At 48.2% G+C, this 18,239-nt stretch overlaps 1 protein-coding gene across 1 annotated transcript in view; it reads right to left on the reverse strand.

Annotated features, from left to right (window-relative positions):
- pou2f2b (POU class 2 homeobox 2b) overlaps positions 1–8,936 on the reverse strand; it is a 189,245-nt gene extending 180,309 nt beyond the window's left edge. The window contains exon 1 of the mRNA XM_063055268.1: positions 8,864–8,936. The gene's annotated coding sequence lies outside the window, so the exon portion shown is untranslated. The remainder of the gene's footprint in view (positions 1–8,863) is intronic.
- Between the last annotated feature and the right edge of the window lie 9,303 nt (positions 8,937–18,239).

Below are 18,239 nucleotides of genomic sequence, written 5' to 3' on the forward strand. Positions count from 1 at the left end.
CAGAAAAACTCAGACAGATTAGGAGAATGGGCAAGAAAGTGGCAAATGAAATACAATGTTGGAAGTTGCAGGGTCATGTACTTTGGTAGTAGAAATAAATGTGCGGACTATTTTCTAAATGGGGGGGAAACTCCAGGAATCAGACATGCAAAGGAACTCAGGAGTCCTTGTGCAGAACACCCTGAAGGTTAGCTTGCAGGTTGAGCTGGTGGTGAGGAAGGCAAATGCCATGTTAGCATTCATTTCAAGAGGTCTAGCATACAAGAGCAGGGATGTGATGCTGAGGCTTTATAAGGCACTGGTGAGGCTTCACCTTGAGTATTGTGAACAGTTTTGGGCCCCTCATCTTAGAAAAGATGTGCTGGCATTGGAGAGGGTCCAGAGGAGGTTCACAAGGATGATTCCAGGAATGAAAGGGTTATCATACGAGGAACAGTTGATGGCTCTGGGTCTGTACTCACTGGAATTCAGAAGGATGAGGGGGGATCTCATTGAAACCTTTCAAATGTTGAAAGGCCTAGACAGAGTAGATGTGGAAAGGATGTTTCATATGGTGGGAGAGTCCAGGATAAGAGGGCACAGCCTCAGGATAGAGGGGCGCCCTTTCAAAACAGAGAAGCGGAGAAATTTCTTCAGCCAAAGGGTGGTGAATTTGTGGAATTTGTTGCCACATGCAGCTGTGGAGGCCAAGTCGTTGGGTGTATTTAAGGCAGAGATTGATAGGTTCTTGATTGGACATGGCATCAAAGGTTATGGGGAGAAGGCCGGGAACTGGGGTTGAGGAGGAGAAAATAAAGGATCAGCCATGATTGAATGGTGGAGCAGACTCGATGGGCCAGATGGCCTAATAATGCTCCTAGGTCTTATTGTCTCATGGTCTAACTGACTCTGAAGACTAGTGGTATTGGTTTTACATTTAGCTATTCTTTTCAGCCGTAGTGTAAACTTTGTTTTTCGTTTGAGAGCTTTAGTTAACAGCCCTGTTTGGCCTAGCGTTTATTGTTTTCTTACCCTCTAACTCTGTTGGCAATAAAGTCTGTGGACTATCGACCTGCTTCATTGTCTCTCGCTCTGTACTTGAGCCACATCCGAACTTGTTGACAGCAAGCCTCGACCACACACAGATAAACAAGGCAGAGAGAGAGCAGCTGACCTTGGCCGTGAGATTCATTGATCAGGTAGGGGACAGGCTACAGGCAGTGGAACCTGTTCTCGGTGAAGTTACAGAGGCAATGAAGTAGATAACCTTGTGCTGACAACCTCAGACTCATCTGGAGGAACAGGTATTGACCCTAGCTGCAACAATCCAACAAGACACCACGGAAAATCGGACTCAGGTGTCTGCGATTTTCGCACTCACGGCCGCCATCCACGAACTTACTGTGGACAGCTAGCGTCAGCTGACAACCCTGAACATTCTCGCCAACGCAATTCAGCAGCCTCTGGCCACATCAGTCTCACTCCCAGCCTCTCGCAGGTCCTCCTTTTTTGCTGCCCCGATAATCTCTGTTACTAATGCTACCCTCTCCCGCGCCCAGACTAGGACTGACTCCCAGGTCCGCACAGGAACCGAGCATTCCACCACCAGGCAGATATTCTGGTGATCCCGATGGTTACAGGAATTTTACTACCCAAGAAAAAAGCTGACGTTCCAAGCCCAGCCTGGTCGTTTTGGTGATAATGCCCGAAAACTGGCATACATGGTCATTCTTCTAGATGGACCTCCACACAGCCTGTTCAACGCTTTACGGGAGCAAGGATACCCCGCAGCCCAGTCATTCTGACATTTTGTGGCGGAGTTAAGGAGGCTGCCCACTGACTCTTGGACCTGTGCCAAGGCAGACGAAGGGCGAGAGCCTATGCAGTTAAATTCCGTACGTTTGCAGTAGATGTGCATTGGAATGAGAGATCTCATTACTGCCTTCCAGCATGGACTGAACGCAGGGGTCTGGCATGAGATCGCTGTCTGGGACAAGCAGGATTGTGTATTTAGATGACATTATCTATTCCTGCTCTCATCAGGAACATGTCCGGTGAGTTCTCAGACAGCTTCTTGAAAATAACCTGTACGCCAAACCCCAAAAATGAGATTTCCATAAAGACCAGGTGTCATTTTTGGGCTATATACCTACCCCACCCAGTGTCCAAATGGACCCTGTTAAAGCTCAGGCAGTTACGGAGTGGCCCAAAGTGTCTACAATCAAACAGGTATGGTGCTTCATGGGGTTTGCGAACTCTTACCACTATTTCATCCAGAATTTTGGCTCTGTCGCGGCTCCTGTAAATGCACTCACCAAGAAGACCTCAGCTGAATTTTACTGGACGAGCGATGCACACTAAACATTTTCCGAGCTAAAGCGACGTTTCACCATTGCCCTGCTGCTGCAACACCCAGACCCATCTCAGAAATTCATTGTCGAGGTGGATGCATCTGATGTAGGCATTGGATCTGTCCTCTCTCAGCGCTCGTCTGTGGGTAGCCGGCTGCACCCTTGTGCCTTTCTTTCCTGTTGCTTGACTCCGGCCGAGCGGAATTACAATGGTGGGAACCAGGAACTTCTGGCTGTCAAAGAGGCTGTGGAGGAATGGCGACACTGGCTGGAGGAGGCAGAGCATCCATTCTTGATATGGAAAGATCACAAGAAACTCTCCTATATTCTCCTAAGAGACTCAACTCTCGTCAAGCCCGGTGGGCTCTCTTCTTCACACGGTTCAATTTCATCCTCACCTAACGTCCCGGCAGCAAGAATACAAAGGCTCTCTCAAGGCAGTTTGACGGATCTGAGGACAAAGCCAATCCAGAGCCCATTCTCTCTTGCTCGTGTATCGCTGCTCCGGCGATCCGGGGAATAGAGGCAGGGGTGAGGACCGCCCAACAGTCAGACCCAAGCCAGATGGAGGATCTCCCAACTGGCTGTTTGTTCCTGCTGCGGTGCATTCCAAAGTGTTGGGATGGGGGTCACTCCTCCCGTCTGGCTGGACAGCCAGGAATTCACCAGACCCAGGAATTTATAAAGCGATGATTTTGGTGGCCATCTATGTTTCAGGATGACCATGACTTTTATCTGCCTGTCCCACCTGCGCTCAGAACAAGACATCACATTAGCGTCCTGCAGGTCTGTTATGTCCACTGCCCGTGCCCCACAGCTCCTGGTCCCACCTCTTAGTAGATTTCATTCACTGGCCTGCCCCTGTCTAGTGGAAATACCACCATTTTGGTTGTTGTGGATTGATTTTCCAAGGCTGCCCACTTCATTGCCCTCCCCAAGCTCCCAGCGGCTTGTGACACTGCCACAATCATGGTTCAACATGCGTTCAGGCTCCACGACTTTCCTCAAGACATGGTGTCTGATCGTGGACCACAGTTCACTTCCTGTTTTCGGAAGGCTTTCTGCTCTCTTGCAGGAGTCACGGCCAGCCTCTCATCTGGTTTTCAACCCCAATCCAATGGCCAGACTGAGAGAGTGAACAAGGAGATGAAGACAACCCTGCACTGCCTTGCCTCTTCCAAACCCATGCCCTGGTGAACAGCCCGGTTTGGCCTAGCGTTTGTTGTTTTCTTACCCTCTAACTCTGTTCACATTAAAATCTGTCGACGCTTCGGTGTCTTTCACCCTGCACTTGGGCCGTGCCCACCCGCGCCGTATGAGACACGGTGCATATCCATGCGTGCGTGTTTGTTTTCAAAATCAGTGTGTATCTGTGCTCCACGATGGCGTCGCGCCAGAAGGCTGTGTCTGCCACGCCGGGAGACAGTGTGTGTTACCGGGTTCAGATGTGGCCCAAGTGCAGAGCGAGAGACTCTGAAGTGGGTCAATAGTTCACAGACTTTAATGTGAACAGAGTTAGAGGGTAAGAAAACAATAAACACTACGCCAAACAGGTCCATTAACTAAAACTCTCAAATGGAAAATGAAACCTACACTGCGGCTGAAAAGAACATCTAAATATAAAACAAATACCGCTACTCTTCTGAGTCAGTTGACTCGACAGTCCAATTTCTGAGGCTAGGCCAACTGCAAGCAGGCAGTGAAGCATTACTATGCTGGGTTCAAGTCTCGACAAGAACTACAATGGTAAGAATGGAGTTAAGTACTATCACAATGAAATAATAATTAGCTGACACGTGCATATTTACGAGTGCAATTGCCGTATCTGCCGTGCTGCCGAATCTGTGGTTGTGACAGGGCCCTCCTCCCTAGGCACAGGTCCTGAGGCGCCACAGACCTGTGTCCGCTGGAAGTCCCGGATGAGCGAATTGTCCAAGATGTCCTTCGCCAGTAACCAAATATATTCTTCTGGATCACACCCTTCCCAGTCCACAAGGTACTGGACCTTACCACGTACCCGGCGAGATGCCAGGAACCGCACCATATAGACTAGGGAACCATCTACCAGATGGGGAGGAGGGAGAGGTGGGGTGACTGGGGCCAGGGGAGAGGTAGTAACTGGCTTGAGCTGGTGAACATGGAATATGGGTGGATCTTCAGTGATGCTGGTATATGCAATCTATAGGACACCTTGTGGACAGCCTTTTCCACTACAAACGGCCCGATGTAGCACAGTGCCAAACTGCTGCTCTCGACCTTTCAGGTGAAGATCTCTTGATGCCAACCAGGCCTCCTCTCCTGGCTTGAAAGGCCTTACCTGTTGACGGAGCCGATCAGCCTGCCGGGAATGTTGTTTCTGGGCGTGCAGCAGAGAAGCCCTGGCTCATCTCCAGGTGCGCTTGTAGCGCTGGATCAGCTGTTCAGCAACAGGAACTCCTATGTCGATCTCCTGATCAGGGAAGAGTGGGGGCTGGAATCCCTTCTGGCATTCAAAGGGAGACATACCGGTGGAGGACGACCGGAGGTTATTGTGGGTGATCTCTGCCCAAACCAGTTGGGAGCTCCAGGGCGTGGGGCTGGAAGAGGCAAGGCAGCCAATTCCTGGTTCACTCTCTCAGTCTGGCCATTAGATTGGGGACGGAGCCCTGACGAGAGGCTGGCTGTGGCTTCTACAAGACAGCAGAAAGCCTTGCACAAGTGGGAAGTGAGCTGTCGTCCACGATCAGACACGATGTCTTGAGGAAAGTCGTGGAGCCTGAACACTTGTTGAACCATGAGTGTGGCAGTCTCACCAGCCGACAGGAGCTTGGAGAGGGCAATGAAGTAGACAGTCTTGGAAAATCAATCCACAACGACCAAAATAGTGGTGCCTCCATTAGACGGGTGATGCAATCTACTGAGAGGTGGGTATAGGCAGTGGACATAACAGAATCACAGGACATTGGTGCGATGTCTTGTTCTGAGCGCAGGTGGGACAGGCAGATACAAAGTCGTGGACATCCTGGGACATGGATGGCCACCAAAATTGTCTCTTTATAAACTCCTGAGTCTGTTGAATTCCCAAATGTCCAACCAGATGGGAGGAGTGACCCCATTCCAACACTTTGGAACGCACCACAGCAGGGACAAACAGCCGGTTGGGAGGTCCTCCACCCAGGCCTGGGTCCGACTGTTGGGCTGCCCTCACCTCTGCCTCTATTCCCCAGATCACCGGAGCAGCGATACACGGGCAAGGAAGTATGTGCTCTGGATCGGCATTGTCCTCAGATCCGTCAGACTGCCAGGAGAGAGTGTCGGCCTTTGTATTCTTGCTGCCGGGACTTTAGGTGAGGATGAAATTGAACTCTGTGAAGAAGAGAGCCCACTGGGCTTGATGAAAGTTGAGTCTCTTATGAGAATATAGGAGAGGCTCTTGTGATCTGTCCATATCAAGAATGGATGTTCTGCCCCCTCCAGCCAATGTCGCCATTCCTCCAGGGCCTCCTTGACAGCCAGAAGCTCACGGTTCCCAACATCGTAATTCCTCTCGGCTGGAGTCAAGCGATGGGAAAGAAAGGCACAAAGGTGCAGCCAGCTATCCACAGACGAGCACTGAGAGAGGACATATCCAATGCCTACATCAGATGCATCCACCTCGACAATGAATTTCTGAGGTGGTCTGGGTATTGCAGTGGTGGGGCAGTGGTGAAACATCGCTTTAGCTCTGGAAATGCTTGGTTGGCATCGTCCATCCAATGGAATCCTGCTGAGGCCTTCTTGCTGAGTGCATTAATTGGAAACACGATCGAGTCAAAATTCCAGATGAAGTGGCGATAAAAGATCGCAAACCCCATGAAGTGCAGTACCTGTTTGACTGCAGACACCTTGGGTTACTCTGCAACTGCCTGAACTTTACCAAGGTCCATTTGAACACTGGATGGGGTAAGTATATAGCCCAAAAATGACACCTGGTCTTTATGGAAATCACATTTCTCAGGCTTGGTGTACAGGTTATTTTGAAGAAGCTGTCTGAGTATTCTCCAGACATGCTGGACGTGCTCCTGAGTGAGCGGGAATAGGTAAGGATGTCATCTAAATACACAAACACAATCTGGTTCAACATGTCCCTCAGTACATCATTAACCAAGGCCAGACCAACAGGCATCACCAGGTATACATAATGGCCATTAGAGGTGTTGAAAGCCGTTTTTCACTCATCTCCTTCTCTTATACGAATCAGATTGTAAGCATTGCGCAAATCAATTTTGGAAAATATTGTTGCTCCCTGGAGATGTTCAAATGCAGACGCCAGCAAGGGAAGAGGGCAATGGTCCTGCACAGCGATGTTGTTCAGGGGCCGATAATCGATGCAGCCACAGAGCTTGCTCACAGAAAGGAAGCCCGTTCCTGCTAGCGAGGTTGACGGATGGATAAACCCCATGCTCAATGCCTCCATGGCTACTGTTTCAGGACGAGAGAGGGAAAAGAGCCGGTCCCGGGGAGGACTAGTGGTGGGTAGGAGGTCTATGGCACAGTCGTATGGCCGGTGTGGGGGCAGGGTGGTGGCCTTTCTTTTACTGAAAACCTCAAGGAGATCCGCATATTCAGCCAGAATCCCAGACAGGACCACATCCCTAGCTGACACGGGAGGGGTTTCATGGAATGGAGGTTGAGCTGGACCCAGACAGGTAGACAGGCATGCCGGTCCCCACTCTAGGAGTACCTTCAGAGAAAATCGATCAGTGGGTTATGTCAGGATAACCAGGGGAGATCAAGTATCAGTTGAGGCGAATTAAACAAATAGAAAAATATTTCTTCATGATGGTTGCCTTCGAGCACCAGCTGGAGGGGTTGGGTGGAAAGGTGGATCTGGCCAGTTCCCAGAGGTCGACTGACCAATGTCTTAATGTTGATCTTTTCTCTTAATTCCTGAGCTGGAACTCCCCAACTTTGAACTAGAGAGATATCCATGAGATTCACAGCTGCACTGGACTCAATAAATGCCTCAAGTTCATGGGTCTGAGACCTCCACGACAAGGAAGCTGCGAGCATTACAGAATTAGGAGAGGCTGACTGAAGAGAGAACCAACCCGTCAGGATTCCCCTCCCTGCTGACGGGTTTTCTCTTTTACTGGTTGCTTGGAACATGCCGCTCGGAAGTGTCCTGGATCACCACAATAGGGGCAGGAACCTGTTCTCTGGCGCCGCTCTCGTTCCTCCTGAGACAGGCGCATAGGTTCGTCCGTGGGCTGGGTGCTGGGTGGTGAGGGAGGGGGAGAGGGTGAGGAACGACAGTGATCAGATGAGGGAGGGGGAGAGGGCAAGGAAAGACAGTGATCTGGCGGCGAGTAGGAAGTTTGAAACATTCTTTCCCTGTGCCACTCAGTTACCCGGTTGTCAACTCGAATAGCCAGATTAATCAGGTCATCCAGACTATCCTGCTCATCCCAGACAGTGATCTCATGCCGGACCCCTGCATTCAGTCGGCGCTGGAAGTCAGTGATGAGAGATTGCTCATTTCAACCCGTCCCTACTACAAGGGTACGGAATTTAACTGCATAGGCTCTCACCCTTCCTCTGCCTTGGCGCAAGATCAAGAGTCGGTAGGCAGCCTCCTGATCCCTAACTGGAAGATCAAAAACCCTCCTTAAATCCGCCATGAAATGCCGGAATGACTGGGCTGCGGGGTATCCTCGCTCCCGTAAAGCGTTGAACAAGCTGAGTGAGGTCCATCAAGAAGATTGACCATGTATGCCAGCTTTTGCACATCATCACCAAAATGACCAGGCTGGGCTTAGAATGTCAGCTTGTATTAGATAATAAAATTCCCGCAGCCGTCGGGATCACCAGAATATCTGCCTGATGGTGGAATATTCGGTTCCTGTATGGACGTGGGAGTCAGCTCTGGTCCGGGCACGGGATCAGGAGCATTAGTAGCAAAGATTTTCGGGGCAGCAGAACAAGAGGACCTGCGAGATGCTGGGAGTGGGACTGAGGCAGCCAGAAGCTGGTGAATTCCGCTGGCGAGAATGTTAATGGTTGTCAGCTGATGCTGGCTGTTCACAGTTAAGTTCATGGACAGCGGCCGTGAGTGTGGAAATCGCAGACACCTGAGTCCGATTGTCTGCGGTGAGCTGTTCAAATGTTGCAGCTTGGAACTATACCTGTTCCTCCATGTAAAACTGGGCTTGTCGGCACGAGATTATCTGCCTCATTGCCTCTGTAACTTCACTCAAAACATATTCCATTGCTTGTAGCTTGTCTCCTACCTGACCAATGAATCTAAGGGCCAAGGTCAGCTGCTCTCTCTCTGCTGGGTCCACCTTTGTGTGGTCGAGACTTGCTGTCACCGAGTTCGGATGTGGCCTAAGCACGGAGTGAGAGACACTGAAGCAGGTCGATAGTTCACAGACTTTAATGTGAACAGTGTTAAAGGGAAAGGAAAACAATAAACGCTAGGCCAAACAGGGCCATTAACTAAAACTCTCAAACAAGAAACGAAGCCTACACTATGGCTGAAAAGAATAACTAAATATAAAATGAATACCGCTAACCTTCAGAGTCAGTTGACTCGACAGTCCAATTTCTCAGGCAAGGCCGAATGCAAACAGGCAGCGAGGCGTTGCTGTGCTGTGTCCAAGTCTCGACAAGCACTACGATGAAAAGAATGGAGTTAAATACTATCGCAGTGAAATAATAAGTAGCTGACGTGCATGTTTAGAAGCGTAATTGCTGTATCTACTGTGCTGCCAAGTCCGTGCACCGTCTCCCGGCATGGACACAGACTGTCTCCTAGCACGGACACAGACAGTCTCCCGGCATAGACACAGATGGTCTCCCGGCACGGACGCAGACGGTCTCTTAGCACAGACACACACTGTCTCCTAGCATGGACAGACTGTCTCCTAAAACAGAAACGCAGTCTCCCAGCACAGACAGACATGTGGTGCCTCAGCAGGGCACTCATAGTCATCCAGCACAGACAGACATGGACACACAGCACAGTCACACATGGACACAGATGGTCTCCCAGCATAAACAGTCCGTTCTCCTAGAACAGATACATGTGGCCCAGATCACAGACACACACACACATACACACACATAGACATACAGATACACACTCACAAACATACACATACACACACACATACACTTACACATACAGACACAGACACAGATACGTACACACGCACACAGACACATACACACACGCACACACTCACACACACGCATGCACACAGACACACACCTACACACTCATGCACATATAGACACACATGCACACACTCACACTTGTACACACAAATACACACATAAATACACTAACATACGCATGCACACACACAAATACACAAAGAAACATACACACTCACACATACACACATTTACACACATCACACACATACACACTCACCTATACTCACACACATATATACACACAGACTCACACACACCCACACATACACACTCACAAACACATACAGTGACCCATACACCAAAACACTCACATACACTACACACATACATAGGCACACATGCATATTCACACACACAAACACACCATACACACTCACAGACACACATACACATATACACACTCACACACACATTTGCACTGACACACACATACACACTCACACATACATATACACACATAAACACTCTCAAACATACACACATACACACACAATCACACACATACTCACACACATATACATACTCATACACATACACAATCACATACACATATTCACACTCACAAACACACACATGCATGCGCACAGACACACACTCACACACACAGATACAAGCACATACACACTCACACACATATATACACATACACACACTTACTCACATACACACACAATCACTCACATACTCCTTCACTTACTCACACATATACATACACATACACACTTACTACTCACACACATATAGACATGTGCATACACACACATACACACATATTCACACCCACACATACTCTCACGCAGTCACAGATACACACACTCATGCTCACACATACACACACATGCACATACACATACATACTCACTCACGCACATACACACACTCACATATACACACAGATACACACTCATGCACATACACACATACACATTCATACAGATATACACAAACACACAAACATAGACACAAATACAAATTCACTCACACACACATACATACCCGCACACAACACACTCACACATTGACAGAGATACACACACACTCACACACATACACAAACACATACACATTCACGAACACACACACATTCACACAGTCACACACATGCAGACTCACTCACACACATACAGACTCACTGAGACACATACCCACATACAGACTCACACACACATACACCTTCAGACACATACACACAGATATACATACACACATTCACATATACACATACATACACAGTCACATACACATTCATACACTCACACACACACACTCATACACACTCACTCAAACACATACAAAATCCATATACACACTCACTCACAGACGCACATACACACTCACACAGAATCAGTCACACACATACACACTCACATTCACACACACATACACACTCACACACACTCACATACACACACATATGCACTCTCTCACACACACACACATGCACACTCGCACTCACACATCTGGTCTCCCAGCACAGAGAGACGTGTGTCCCAACATAGACATGCATATTCCCCTAGCATAGACACACAAAGAGGTCATCACAGAGACAGACAGACTCGCAGCAGACAAACAAGATCCTCAGCATAGTTTACCAGGAAATAGATATGTGATCTCCTGACACAGACGCATGTCATCTTCCAGCTCACGCAGTCTCACAGCACACATACGCTATTGATACGTGTTGTTCAATACAGAAACATATTGTTGCACAGACACACAGAATCTCCCAGCACAGACACACATGGTCCCCAGCAGAGACGTACACTGTCTACCAGCACAGAGGCACACATTCTCCCAGCCTGGAATCACATGGATTACCAACACAGAAATGTGTGCTGTCACGGCACAGACAAACACAGTCTCCCAGTATGGACACCTGTGATCTTACAGCACCATCTGTATCTTGTTGTGGGTCACATCTGTACCCCAGTATGAGGCACATCTGTATCCGGGTAGGGGGTCACATCTGTGCCTCAGTACAGTTCTCTGTCCCAATGGATCCTGGTGTAAATCACATCTGTAGCTTGTCACAGGTCACAGCTGTAACCAGTACAGGATACATCTGTCTTCTGGTTTGGTGACATCTGCCTCCCAGTATGGGTCATTTCTGTGTCTCAGTACAGATCACATCAGTATCCTGGTATGTGTTATACCTGGCACAGTCCACAAGAGGGAGTACTGAGCAAGCGGGCGGCTCTAGGTGTGCATGTCCAAACGTGACCGTAGCTGGTAGGACAGGCTCAGCAGGTGCTGAAGACCTGCCTGTACTTGCAATGGCACAGAATGTAAGAGCCAAGAACTCGGGGTACAATTTTGTGTAACTTCTGTCAGAACGTAGTTGGAGGTCTGCGTACAGAAAATCATAAACACAAGAGATTCTACAGGTGCTGGGAATCCAGAGCAACACACACACACAAAATGCTGGAGGAACTCAGCAGGTCAGCTAGTATCTCTGGACATGAGTAAACAGTTGCTGTTTCAGGCCGATACCCTTCGTCAGGGCCAGAAAGGAAGGGGGAAGATGCCAGAAAATGAAGAGGCGGGAAGGGGAGGAGGACAAGCTTGTCCTTGTGAAGCAAGGTAGTGAAGCATGAGGAAAAGGCACAGGGGCTGGGCAAGAAGGAATCTGACAGGAGAGGAGAGTGGACCATGGGAGAAGGGGAAGGAGGAAGGGCACCAGAGAAGGTGACAGGCATGTGAGGAGAAAAGGTAAGAGGCCAGACTAGGAGAAAGAAGGATGGAAGGTGAGGGGAAAAAATTAGCAGAAGTTGGAGAAATCGATGTTTGTTAGTAGCTACCAAGTTGGACTGTGTCTAGTTCTGGTTAGGACACTGTAAGAAAGATGTGACTGTGCTGGTGAGAGTTCAGGGGAGGTTCCCCACCACGTTGCCGGGGGTGGAGGGTTTCAGATCAGAAGCTGGGTCTTTTCTCCCTGGAGCAGCGGGCAGATCCTGAAGGTGTTGTACAAGATGCTGAGGGGCAGGGGTAGTGTGGAGAGCAGGAAACCGTGGTAAGTAGCAAAGGGCAGAGGTCGGGCCGCTGGCGTAGCAAACGGAATCCTTGCCTTCACCTTTTATGAATATGCACCAAAGCTTATAACTTCATGTTCACGTTTCTTATGTTGTATAGGAGGTACAGTAACAATACTATATAGAAACTGTTATTTTTCAATTGTCTTTTGAAAAGAGTAATATCAATCATTTTGAACGGGTTTTCTAAAATGCTTCATTGAGTTAATCCTGTCATTGCTCTGCTTTTATTAATAGTAAAACAATGAATACACATAAACAAGCAGCAGGGCTCCTTTCTTCCTTAAAACATCCTTAATTAGTGTTACTGATTTATTAATTAATGATAACCTCTGCTCATTATTACCAAGCCAATTGTTTAGAAGATTATCACCAATTTGGGCACACATTCTCAAAAAGGTTTGCCACCCTTGCTCTTGGGTGAGCAATGAGGGGTGTAGAGGGGACCTGAGAGGGACTTCCTCCTCTTGAGGCAGCTTGGAGTCAGGAAGACGCATTACCCAAAGGAGTGGAGGCGGCAGAATTCTCACACCACCGAAGGAGTAACTGAATAAGCACTTGAATCACCCAAACAGAGAAGGGTACAGCCCGGGTGCTGGAGGATAGAGTTAGCACGGAACAGCTGGCCAGCAGGACTTGATCCCGTGCTGAAGCTGACTCTAACTAACCTCTCAGCAGGGACAGAAAGCCCCACATCCCAGCGCAGGTTGCCCCACACCACTCTCTAAAGTTGGAGTCTCTGTCATAAAGGAGAAGGGAGGCAGTGTGGAGGAACACCACCACCCACAGTCCCCCAACCCCTCAGTCACACAGTATCCTGACTTATGTGTCACACACCTCTCCCTGATGCCAGTGGCCTTAAAACCCTGTGATCCACTATCCCAGTGCAGGCTGGCCACAGCAACCGGGCAGGGCGACAGGTCAGGGCCAGGGTTCAAAGTTCAAAAGTTCAAAGTCAATTTATACTTCTATGGATGCGTAGTGGAGAGTACCCTAACTGGTTGCATCACATCCTGGTATGGAAACACCAATGCCCAGGAACAGTGGATACAGTCCAGTCCATCACAGGCAAAGCTCTCTCCACCATTGAGCACATTTGCATGAAACACTGCCACAAGAAGGCAGCATCCATTATCAAAGACCCTCACCATCCAGGCCACTACTACCATTGGGTCCAACACCACTAGGTTCATGAACAGTTATTACCCTCCAGCCATCGGTGTGGAAAGTTTCTTTCACCATGACTCTGAACTGATTCTACAACCTACAGCTTGACTTTCAAGGACTCTTTACAACTCACGTTCTGAGCAGTACTGTTCTTTATTTGCAGTTTGTCTTCTTTGCATATTGGTTGTTTGTCAGTCTTCGTCTGCTTATGTGCAAGCACATAAAATTCTATTGTATTTCTTTTCATCCTGTAGATGCCTACAAGAAAATGAATCTCAAGGTTGTGTATGGTAACATATATGTACTTTGATAATAAATTTACTTTGAACTTTAAGGCCGAGAGCAGGAGGAGCTGCTGAAGCCTCCCACTTGGGAGCCAGGAGCCTGTGTGGAAAGTAGTCTCCAGCAGGGGGCAGCTGGAGCTCAGGTAGACGGCTGCCTTTCGGTGTCCCTGCTGAGACACACAGACCTCTGCCGTGCCCATGGTGCAGGGCAGTACCGAGGGGAGGCACCACCCTCGCCCAGAGACAAGTAGAGGAGAGAAGGGGCCACCACTTGCATACCAGGATACGGATGTTTCAGTCGTGACAGATGAGACATGGAGGGGGGGTGCAAGGGAGAACACACTGTAGTTTAGAGAGAACGTATCGTTAGTACGCAGGGTGAGGCTACCCTCTGATACTGTCCATGTGGATCTGTGCAGAATCAGCCACTCTGCTGGGAATAAGTTAAAGATCTCACGGTAGTGGGAATTAGGGCAACAGACATGGAAGCAAAGCCTCTCAAAAGCAGTTAATTTCCTGAAGCAGTGAGGCTGATCAACACCTCCACCCACTAACCCACCCCTCCACACCCGCAACCAGCACAACTTTATCCTTTCTTGTCAGTCACCATCTATAGGTGCACCTCCTGCACCCAGCAGCACTTTATGGACACAATCAATCTATGTATATAAGCTATTTTACGTACTTAAATTTATTGTGTATTTTTTCATTATTATTGTGCTCTTCATCTTCTTGTGTTTCGTTTTTCTGCTGCATTGGATCCAGAGTAACAATCATTTTGTTTCCCTTTACACTTTTGTAATGGAAATGAAATTGAACAATCTTGAATCTTGTATCTTGAAATCACACAGCAGCACACACAGAGAATGCTGGAGGAATTTAGCACGTCAGGCAGCATCTACAGAGGGAAATCTCTCCTATCCCTCCAAGGACCTGACCTGCCGAGTCTCTCCATACAACACACACAATAAATGCTGGTGAACGCAGCAGGCCAGGCAGCATCTATAGGAAGAGGTACAATCGACATTTCGGGCCGGGACCCTTCGTCAGGACTAACTGAAAGAGGAGATAGTAAGAGATTTGAAAGTGGGAGGGGGAGGGGGAGATTCAAAATGATAGGAGAAGACAGGAGGGGGAGGGATGGAGCCAAGAGCTGGACAGGTGATTGGCAAAAGGGATATGAGGCTGGAGGATCATGGAACGGGAAGCCTGGGGAGAAAGAGAAGGGGGGAGGGGAGCCCAGAGGGTGGAGAGCAGGCAAGGAGTTATAGTGAGAGGGACAGAGGGAGAAAAAAGACAGAGAGAAAAAAAGGGGGGGGAAAAAGAAATATATTTTTTAAAATTAATTAATTAATTAAATAAATAAATAAATAAATAAATAAATAAATAAATAAGGGATGGGGCATGAAGGGGAGGTGGGGCATTAACGGAAGTTAGAGAAGTCAATGTTCATGCCATCAGGTTGGAGGCTACCCAGACGGAATATAAGGTGTTGCTCCTCCAACCTGAGTGTGGCTTCATCTATAGTTGTGTGTACATTGCTCCAGATTTCCAGCATCTGCAGCCCCTCTTGTGTCTGTTGCAGTTGGATCTGGCTGAGGGTTGAACTTTCCCAATACAGGCTGGATTGACCTAGAACAACGGACGAGGTTGCGGGGGGAGGAAGTTTTGTGGGAGAATATACAGAAAATCCTACTGGTTGTGGGTGGGGGTAGTAAACCTTTGGAATTGCTTTTGGCAGCAGCAGCAGCAGCACCACACATTACAACTCAAGCTGCTGGAGTTACAGGGGAACGATCTGAGTTATGGGGGGGTGGGGTTGAATAAGTTAGAACTTTATTCCCCGGAACTTATGACAATGAGGGGAGATCTCATTATGGTATACAAGGTTATGAGGGGTATAGATTGGGTGTAAGCATGCAGGCTTTTCCCCTCAGGTTGGGCGAGACTAAAACTAAAGGTCATATGTTTGGGGTGAAAGGTGAAATATTTAAGGGGGAGCTTCACTCAGAGGTTGATGCGGATGTGGAACAAGCTGCCAGCTAGAGTGGCCAATGCGAGCTCAGTTGTGACACTTAAGAGACACAGATCGAGATGGTAATGTTGCTGGTGGAGAACATTGGGAGCAGGGCCTAGAACTCTGTAAAGCTCAGGGTAATTACCATAGGACACAGGAGCAAGAATTGGGCCATTCAGCCCCATTGACTCTGCTCCACCATTCCATCATGGATGATTTATTTTTCCTCTCAAACTCCTTTATGGAAAGACTGACAATATGTCTTCAGCCTAAGATCCTAAACTGAGAGAAAGCTGGTTTTAGTAGTGCTTGAGAGGAGGTCGGGAGCAGATGCTCAATGGTTAAACCAGACACGACAAGCAAAGATCTTTTAAAAGACTTTGTGAGCAGCATGTTCCAGTAAAGGTGAAAGGCCAAGATGGCAAGATTTTATGTTTTTTTTAAGCTTTTACACTTTATTTTGCATTCTTACCTTGTTCTACCTCAATGACTTATGTAATGATTAGATCTACGTGGACAGTATGCAAGACAAGGTTTTGACTGTGATTTGGCACGTGTGACAATAATAGGCCAATTCCAAGCTAGGAGAAATTGCATGGCAGAAGGTTTTTAAGGATTGATCAAGGATGGAGAAGCACATTGCAAGTGTAGGCAAACAGGCTCAAGGAAGTCTCTTGAGGAACATTGAGTGTGTGGGAGGGAAGTCATGAAAGCAACAGGGGGCCATGAACTATCCTTGCCGAGATTAAGGAAAACTCCAAGCAGTGTACAAACATATCAGGAGCAACAGAGTAGCCAGGGAGTGTGTCCCTTCAGGAAGCAGAGGAGTCTATGTGTTGATCCAGGAGAAGAGGCACTAAATGGATACGTCTCATCTATGTTCCCCAGGAAGGAGGATGTGGAAGGGACTGGGTTCAGACAGGGAAATGTAAATAATCTGGACGAGGTCAGATGTCAGGGATGCACACGGCTGCAAGGGATAGCCCCAGGTTACCAGGGAAAGGTGGGAGGAGATTGCTGGGGCTCTGATGGATAATTTGGATCTATTTTTATGCAGAAGATCCTGGGAATGGAAGGGATAACATATGAAGAGTATTTGATGGCTCTGGACTAATGCTTGCTGAAATTTAGAAGAATCGGGGGTGGTGATCTCGTTGAAACCTACCAAATATTGGAAGACCCAGAGTGGACAATAAGGAGAGTCTAGGCCAGAGGGCACAGCCTCAAAACAGAAGTACCTCCCTTTAGAACAGAATTGAGGAGGTATTTTTTAACCAGAGGGTGGTGAATCTGTGGAATTCATTCCACAAATGGCTACAGAGGCCAAGCCATTGGGTATATTTAAGGTTAATAGGTACTTAGGTCTTATGGCCTGAGGTTACCCCAGGATACAGAACAGATGGAAGGTCAGGCAGACCACCGTCAGGTGGAAGCTTAATCTCGACAATTCCGAGGTGCTAGGGGCACTGATGGGCAGAAGGTCCCTGAGGTTGAAGTCCATAGTTCGCTGAAGGTGGCCATGCAGGTAGGGTGGTGGGGGAAAAGAGCAGAAGGCTGAAGAAAGCACATGGCTGCTTGCTCTTGTAGAATATAAAACACTGCAACTTTACAAAATACTGCTTGGACCACACTTAAGAGTCATAGAATCCTACAGCTTGGAAAGAGGCCCAAAAAGACCATGCTGGTCAAAGTTTCCATCCAATCTAGTCCCATTCGCTCATGTTTGGCCTACATCCTTCCGTGTACCTGACCAAGTGCTGTTTAAATGTTGTTGATGCATCTGCCTCCACCACTTCCTCTGGCAGCTCACTCCACGTGCTGGAAGAAGGCAGAGTGGAGTGATGATGGTGCTAAATGGCCACTCCTTTGCTTGCATCTTCAGAAACAGCTCTATTTCCATCTTTATTTTCCCCTTTCAGGGCTTTTATGAAGACCCTGACTTGGAATTACACGTTGACTATGGTTCTTTGCGGGAATGGCACCCACTCTCATAACCAGCCGTTGTTGTTCGGCACGTCAAGGGCTCACCCTAAGTATTCGGCTCGGCTTTGGAAGCCTAGGGTCTCGGGGCTCTGGAGACGGGCAGATCAAGGGTCGGTGTCAGGAGACCCGTGTGTCATTGGGGGAGTCAGAATATCTGCGGCTGTGTGCCAGAGGCTCATGATCATGATCTTTGGGCACAGAGCTCGAAAAAAAAGCCATGGCGGACTTTTAACATCGTGAACCAGTAAAT

This window comes from Mobula hypostoma, chromosome 8, assembly GCF_963921235.1.
Source record: "Mobula hypostoma chromosome 8, sMobHyp1.1, whole genome shotgun sequence".
Classification (NCBI taxonomy): Eukaryota; Metazoa; Chordata; class Chondrichthyes; order Myliobatiformes; family Myliobatidae; genus Mobula; species Mobula hypostoma.